This window comes from Mesoplodon mirus (assembly GCF_964341445.2).
Source record: "Mesoplodon mirus genome assembly, chromosome: 16".
Lineage (NCBI taxonomy): Eukaryota > Metazoa > Chordata > Mammalia > Artiodactyla > Ziphiidae > Mesoplodon > Mesoplodon mirus.
The window spans coordinates 71,595,608-71,603,765 of record NC_138992.1 but is presented as its reverse complement, the minus strand read 5'-3'; the positions used below and the strand labels follow the sequence as shown (position 1 = coordinate 71,603,765).

Here is an 8,158-nt window from a genome sequence, read left to right as displayed (position 1 = left end):
AGATCAGAGGAAATTTTCTTATGCTATGGCTGGTTTCCAAGAAGCAAATAGTCTCTATTTGATAAAATATTTAGGAAATATAGATGATAAATATATATACATATATACATATCTGTATATGCATATTTACTAATGATTTTAAGTGACTACTTCTGGACTTTATTTGGACTAATATTTTTAAAATATATTGTTCAAAGGGATCTCACTAGTTGAAAGAATTATAATAGTCAATTTCCTATACTACCCTATCTTTCCAATATTTTTAAATATTGAAAATTTCTTTTCAACATTTTTATAACTTATCAACTCCATTGCAGCATAACTCATTTAAAACTCATTTAAAATATGAGTCCATTTTAAGTGAACAGTGTAATGAGTTTGACACATGCAACCATCATCACAATAAGATATGGAATAATTCCTTTGTGCTCTTTCCCAGTTAATCCAGCCCACCTCTGGTCTTAGTCAACCACTGATGCACTTTCCATCCCTATACATTAGATTTGTCATTTCTAGATAAAGAGAATCATTCAATATGTACTTTTGTGTCTGGCTTTACCTCTTTGCATACTATTTTTGAGATCCACCCATATTGTTAAATGTATCAGTAGTTTGTTCCTTTTTATTGCTTAGTAATATCCTGTAGCATGTATATTACTACTGTTTGTTCATCTATTCACCAGCTTATGGATATGTTTACAATTTTTGACTTTTATGAATAAAGCTACTACAAACTTTCAGGTGCGAGTTTTTACATAGACATATATTTTCATTTCTCTTTGGTAAATACCTAAAAGTGGAATTGCTAGATCGTATGGAAAATGTATGGCTAACATTAAAGAAACTGCCAGTTTCCCAAAGTGAGGGTATCATTTTACATTTGCACTGGAAATGCATAGAAGTTCCACAAACCAACACTTTCTATTGCTAATGTTTTTTTTTAACTTTAGCCATTCTAGTTTGTGAGTAGTGGAACTCATTTTGCTTTGGATTTGCATTTCTCTGTTGGCTGATGACTTTGAGCATGTTTTCATGTGCCATTTGTAGTTTATCTTTTTTGAAGCAACCGTTCAAATATTTTGCTCTGTACTGTTGGGTTTATCCTCTTTTTACTACTGAATTGTATAAGGTAAGGCTACAAGTCTTTGGTCAAATATGTATTGCATGTATTTTCTCCCATTCTGTGGCTTCCCTTTTTGTTTTCTTAATTAAATCTTTCAACAAGCAAGTTTTTTGATAAAGTCAAATTTATCATTTTTTTCTTTAATGGTTAATGCTTTTGTATCTTAAAAAGTCTTTGCCTATCTCAAGGCTGAGGAGATTTTGCCCATATTTTATTTTAGAAATTTTATCGTTTTAACTGTTACTTTTAGGCCTATGATTCATTTTGTTAATTTTCACATATGTCATAAGAGTCAATGTTCTTTTTTTTCTTGTCCCAGTATCACTTGTTAAAAAGTATATTCTTTATCCATTGAACGAATTGGCATTCTTGGTCACAAATCAATGTAAGTTATATGTGTGATATATTTCTGGAGTCCCTAGTCTCAACTATTTATTTATATGTCTATCCCTGTGCCAATATTACACTGTCAAAATTACTGCCTCGTTTTAATAATGAAAGACATATTTAGCTACTCTACTCCTGCAATGATCTGAAACAGACTATCTGGGAGTTACCTAGCCATGTAGGAACAGATTTGGAAATATTACCTTCAAATTAATGACACAACTCTAATTTCCTTCAAATTACCTGTAAATAGAAAGATAAACATCCAAATTTATAAGACAGCTTCAGAAACAAGGGTTGTGGTGAGAGTCAAGCGGAAACTATGTAGAAAAGAGGAAATGGCAGCATGAAGCCTAGAGATAATGGAACACAGGGAAAATCATCCCAAATAGGAGAGTATCATCCTTAATGGGAAATACTTGAAACATGTCTGAGTGGTGCTATGATAGCAGTGGCTATTGGGAATTCAAAATGAAAAGAAATTAAATCTAAATTACAATCAGCCCAGAACAGAAGAGATTTAAATGAAAAGTTAAATAAGAGACATGAAGAAAAGCCAAAAGAATGAAAAAGTTATTTTAAAAAGTGGAAAGAATCACAGATGACATGGTAGCAATAGAAGATAAGAAAAGAAGATAGAATACATTCATATAATTATTCATGGAAAAAAGAAGAAATCAATAGAATTATCTAATATTTTAAACTATTATTCTAGAAAACTTCCTGGGAATAAAAGGAGACCTACATCTATACATTGAAAGTCCCCACGGCATATCTTAGAAAACTGATGTATCCTTATAAATCTATTATAGACTTAAAACAAAATTAAAGTTTGAGAAAAAATATTAAGGGGATCAGGAAAAAAAATATAGTCATTCAGAAAGGAAAGAAAATCCTGTTGACAAGACTTCTTGGCAACCATGTCCAAAGCAAGAAAACAGTAAACCAACATTTTAAAGAAATTCTGCACAACAAAGTGAGAATCAATGAATTTTATATCCAGCTAAGTCATAGTGATTTACTGAGGAGAGTCAATCTATTGACCACTGACTTCTTGACAGCTGCATATGAAGCAGTAGAAGAATGGAGCAACATTTTCAGAAACTCAATAAAGCAAACATGGAACCAAGAATTTTATATTCAGCCGAACTATTCTTCAAATGTCAAGGCTATAGAAAAGTAGTTATAAACTTGCAGGATCTTAAGAAATACTCTATTCATGAAACTAACCTGAGAAACCCAATAGAGGATGAGCTTCATCCAAGAGATTACTGAGAAACTTCAGCAAAGACAGATGAATTTAATATGTGTGCATAACTTTCTGTCAACTTATTACACAGGTAAATTCACACAACCACTACCACACAATGAAGATACAGAGCTATCACATCACCACAAAGATGACCCATGTGCTAACCCTTATCAGAGACACCTCCACCATCTCTAATTCCTGACAACCATTAATCTCTTTTCCATCTTATAATTTTGTGATTTAATAAATGTTTTGTAAATACAGCATGGGACCGGCTGAGACTGAGTTTTTCTCCCAACCACATAATATCTCTGAGATACATCCAAGTTACTGAGTGTATCAATAGTTTGTTCATTTTTATTGTTGAAGATTCATATGGCTATACATTTGAGCCTCTATATTTTCAGGTTTTGAATCCAGGGATTCAACCAACTGCAGATCAGAAGTACGCAAAACAAAATAAAAATTCCAGAAATTTCCAAGAAGCAAAACTTAAATTTGCCACACGCTGACAGCTATTTAAATTGTATAGCATTTACACTGTATTAAGTGTAAGATCTAGAGATGAGTTAAAAATATACAGGAGGATGTGCATGAGTTATATGCAAATACTACACATTTTATATATGGGACTTGAACATTAGTGGATTTTGGTATCCTTGGTGGTCTTGGGACATGGGACAACTCTATCTCACTTTGTTCAACTATTGAGAGACATTTTGGCTGTTTCCAGGTTTTGGCTATTACAAATAAAGCTGCTATGAATTGTGTGTATGTTTTTGTGTGGATTTAAATTTTTATTTCTCTGTGATAAATGCTCAGGAATTAATTTGCTGATACACAGTGAGTGTATAGTTTTTTTAAGAAAATGCCAAAATATTTTCCAGAGTGGTTGTGTATCATTTTACATACCCACCAGCAATTTACAAGAGATTGAGTGTCCTCATATCCTTACCAGCATTTGGTGTTATCACTATTTTTAGTTTTAGCCATTCTAATAGATATCCAGTGATTTCCCGGTGTGGTCTTCATTTGCATTTCCCTGATGACTAGTGATGAGCATCTTTTCATTTGCTTGTCTTTATATTCTTTTCAGTGAAATGGATGTCGCCTATGTTCTAAAGGGATTGTGTGCTTCTCACTGTTGGGTTTTGAGCCCTTTTTCAGATATGTGGTGTTCATATATTTTCTTCCAATCTATAACTTTTCCTCATGTTCATGGAGTCTTTTATAGAGCAAAAGTTTTTAATTGTGATGAAGTCTAATTTAACAATTTTATTTTTTTTTATCCATCATGCTTTTAGTATCACATCTAAGGATTTTTCACCAAACCCTAGTTCTCTCTCAAAGATTTTCTCCTATGTTATCAGCTAAAATTTTTATAATCGTATATTTTATATTTAAATCTATGATCCTTTTATACCGAATTTTTATATAAGATGTGAGATTATGCCAAGATTCAATGTCTGGTTATAAATTTCTAATTGCTTAACACCATTTTTTGAAAAGACTATTCATTCTCCATTGAATTCTTTTACATTTTGTCAAAAATTCATTGGCCAGACTTTTTTTTATACGTGTAACTGATTCACTTTACTGTATACCTGTAACTAACACAACATTGTAAATCAACTATACTCCAATAAAAATTTTAAAAAAAGAAAAATGACTTAATTCTAGCTTTGTGAACCTTGACATAACACCTAACACTCTGGGCTCCTGCTTCGCCACCAGCTCAACGGAGGCATGTGGAGGACCCTCCAGCTCTTACACTCTTTGATCCTGCCACTGGCTACCAAGCCAGTTTTTATCACAGTTTCTGAGAAAAACCAAGCTGGTTTTTATCACAGTTTCTGAGAAGGTACCTAACCTTTCTGAGGTTTCCTTATCCATAAGAAAGAAAATAAAATTGGGAGAGGCCATTCTGAGCAGTGAAAAAAAATGAACTGTGGATTTAGGCAGGCAGACAGTCTCATTTCTTAGCCCTTGTGACCTAAAGCCAGTTACTTGACCTCTCTGATTCTTATTTTCTTGACTTGCAAAATGGAGATAACAGTGTCTGTTATAAGGATTGTGGAAGCATGTCGCTCATGCCATCTTAGAGTAGGTACAAAATAACTATCATTTTGTTCCTATATCACTTTCAGCAAATGTGAAAGAAAGGGATGTGAATATGCTGAAATGTCTGTAAAAAAAAAAAAAGTAAACACTTCTGATCAACACTGCCCATCTCTGTGGTTATCGTAGATGTTCCAAAAGACTGAGGTTAAGAGGCTACAGGGAGCAAAGAGCACCAACCACAAGAAGCACGGTTCAAAGCAGGAAAAGACGTGGTCCTGACCATGGTCCTGCCGGACACCATCTCAGATGAGCTCTGCGACAGAATCAGGAGGCCTGACGAGACAGTTTGGGCCACCGGCCGGCAGGCACGAGAAGTTCCCAGGCCGGGAGACTTCACCATGATGGTGCAGCGAGCTCCTGAATCTCAAGGCAGCTCAACATCATACCTGAGACCTGGTCCCGAGGCAGCGCAGGAGTAAAAGGCGCTCTTTTGAGGAGCAGCGTCAGCTTTAAGTTAACCACAGGAAGAAAGCCTCTTATCACATGTAAACATTTACAGGTTTCCACAGCTAGCTCTAGGGCACCGTCATCTGAGGGGAACAGGGTGTGCCCAGAAGGAGCTCAGGCAGGGGCCCCTCGCACACTGGAGAGAAGATGCTGCACTGCCACCAGTCTCAGCCAGAACGCTGCCCATGTCCCCAGCCTCCCCCTGGGCCAGGTCCAGAACACATGACCCCAGCTCAGGCTCTCAGGCTCCAGAAGCTGGTGTAGACAGCAGCGGGTTTCCTGGACAAAGACTCATCGTTCATAACACAGCAACGGACCTGTCTGCGCTTCGGGAGGAGAATGTATTTTAAACCTGGAAGAGTCATGATTCTGAGATGCTGCACATGTTGTCATCTTTGCCTTCTGCAGACACGGGGCTCCTCCCCTTTGAGGGGGGCCCCTCTGGCTGTGGGCTGTGCCCTCCCTGTTGGCAGAAATGTCGGGGGGCAGGCAAACAACAGGCCTATGACTTGGGTTGTGTCCTGCACATAAACACCTGGGAGAGCAGAGCCAGGACTGTGGCAGTGGGGAGTGTGTACCTCAGGAGGTGGTGATGAGACAGCTTGGCTATACAGAAGGATTCTGGGTGTGCCAGCTCTAGTAGAGCCAGTAGGCAACTCTGGACCTCATAACTTCCTGCCCTTGTTTGCCACTCACCACATCCCCAAGTCTAGAGGTTTGGCCCTTTTCTAGCTATGGCACCTCACCAGGGAAGTCAATGCTACAGGACCTGCGGGAGCCTCGTGGTGCTAAGGTTGAAGACTCTAGTCGGAGAACATCCTTGTGGTGAGGTTCTGTTCTCACGACAGCCTGCAATCCCTGGGAGTGGCTGCACATGGCAGGTAAAGGGGGCGAGTGGCTTGGGCACCTGTACCCCACTGAGGAAGCCAGGACCCTTCTCATCTGCAGTGGCCGCGTGTAGGAGAGAGGGGCAAGGCGGCACATGTGAGAAGCAAGCACAGGCTGGCAGTGGACACAGGACTCTTTCCCGCTGCAGGACAGCAGGGGCCAGGGCCCGAGGCTGGACTCCTCTAGGGCACAGATCGGGTTTTGCTGCAGGACTGGCTTGGCTTTGCTGGTTCCAAGGACTCAGTTCAGCCGTCTTCTACCCTCAGACAAACTGCGACAGGTTGGGGACCTTGATCTTCAGATCGCCAATGTTGATAATCCAAGGCATCTCCGGCAGGCCGATGTTTTTCATGGTGGACGCTGCCCGGGTGGGTGCTGCTGGAAGACCACCCTCGGATTTCTCCAGCCTGTTCTGAGCTTCAGTGTGAGCCATGATTTCATTCATGTTTATTTCCAGCACCATCCTACCCATCACCACCTCCTGAAGAACGTAGTGCCCCTTATCCATATGGAAGATCAAATCCAATTCACAAACATTTTTGAAACCCTTGTCCAGAGTCTCCACAAAATCCTGGTTGAGGTCCAAGATCCCACGTTCATTCTCCGATGAATCCCCACAAAATACAAAGTAGAGGGTAGCATCATGCCAATAAATCAGTTTGTAGTCAGACCCACCAATCAAACTTCCACCCCCCAAGAAGTTACAGATGTTGTCATCCCGTTTGAGAGCTAGATGGAAGATCTTTCAAATAATCTGCTGTTGAATTTCTTCTGGGAAACGCTGGTAGAAGCTGACAAGCCACGGCTTCCCGTGGTTATTGAAAACCAGGATTGCCTGAATCATCTTTGCCCGCCACAGTCCTTTCACCACCAGCTGCTTCCAGAGAGCCTCTCCTTCCACTACAATCTGGTCATACTTATATGGAACTATTTCTGGGTTTTTATTCTATTTTATTAATATGTGTATATACATATATATATGTGTGTATAAATTTAATTTCATTAGTTGTTATTGGACTGTTCATTGGATGAGTTGGAGTAGTTTATACACTTTTCATGGAATTAATCTATTTCATCTAAACTGTCAAATTTATGTGTCTACGGTTGCTCAGAGTATTCTCTTATTCTTTCAATGTATGCAAACTCTGTAGTGTGATCTTTTGTTTCAAACTGATAATAGAAATTTCTCTCCTTTCTTTTTATTTGTCAGTCTTGCTGGAGTTTTGTCTATTTTATTGATCTTTTCAAATAAAAACTTATGTTTCATTGACTTTTCTATTGTGTGTCTGTTTTCAATTTTATTGATTTTTGCTGGTTTTTTTCTCCTTGACTATAGGTTTATTTTGCTGTTCATCTTCTAAGTTCTTGAAGTGAGAGCTTAGATTATTGATTTGGGACTTTTCCTTTTTTGTCTGTAAGCATTTAGGGCTTCAGATTTTCATCTAAGCACTGCTTTAGCAGCATCCCACAGTTTTTGATGTTTTGCTTTCATTTTCACTAAGTTCAATGTATTTGTTAATTGTCTCAAGACTTCTTCCTTGACCAACAGATTATTTATGTGTGCTGTTTTAGTTGCCAGGTGTTTGGGGATTCTCCTGATCTCTTCCTGTTCTTGATTTCTAGTGTTATTCCATTGTGGTTAGAGAGAACACTCCATGTGATTTCAATTCCTTTAAATTTGTCAAGATTTGTTTTATGGCCCAGGAAAATATTTATTTTGGCATATGTTCCATGGATGCATGAAAATAATGTATATTCTGCTGTTGCTAGGTAGAGTGCTTTATAAATATTGATTAGATCCTTTTGGTTGATGGTCTTGTTGAGTTCTATCCTTGATGATTTTCTGTCTAGCTGTTTTGTCAGTTGTTGAGATGGGGTTTTGAAGTCTTCGGCTATAATTGTGGATTTGTCTCTCTCCTTTCAGTTCTATCAGTTTTTGC

General features: G+C 38.2%; 1 pseudogene across 1 annotated transcript; it reads right to left on the bottom strand.

The window, feature by feature from the left end:
- Window positions 1-6,173: 6,173 nt before the first annotated feature.
- Window positions 6,174-7,150, bottom strand: LOC309792147 (AP-3 complex subunit sigma-2-like; annotated as a pseudogene). The gene has a single exon. The product of its transcript is annotated as an AP-3 complex subunit sigma-2-like (transcript).
- Between the last annotated feature and the right edge of the window lie 1,008 nt (window positions 7,151-8,158).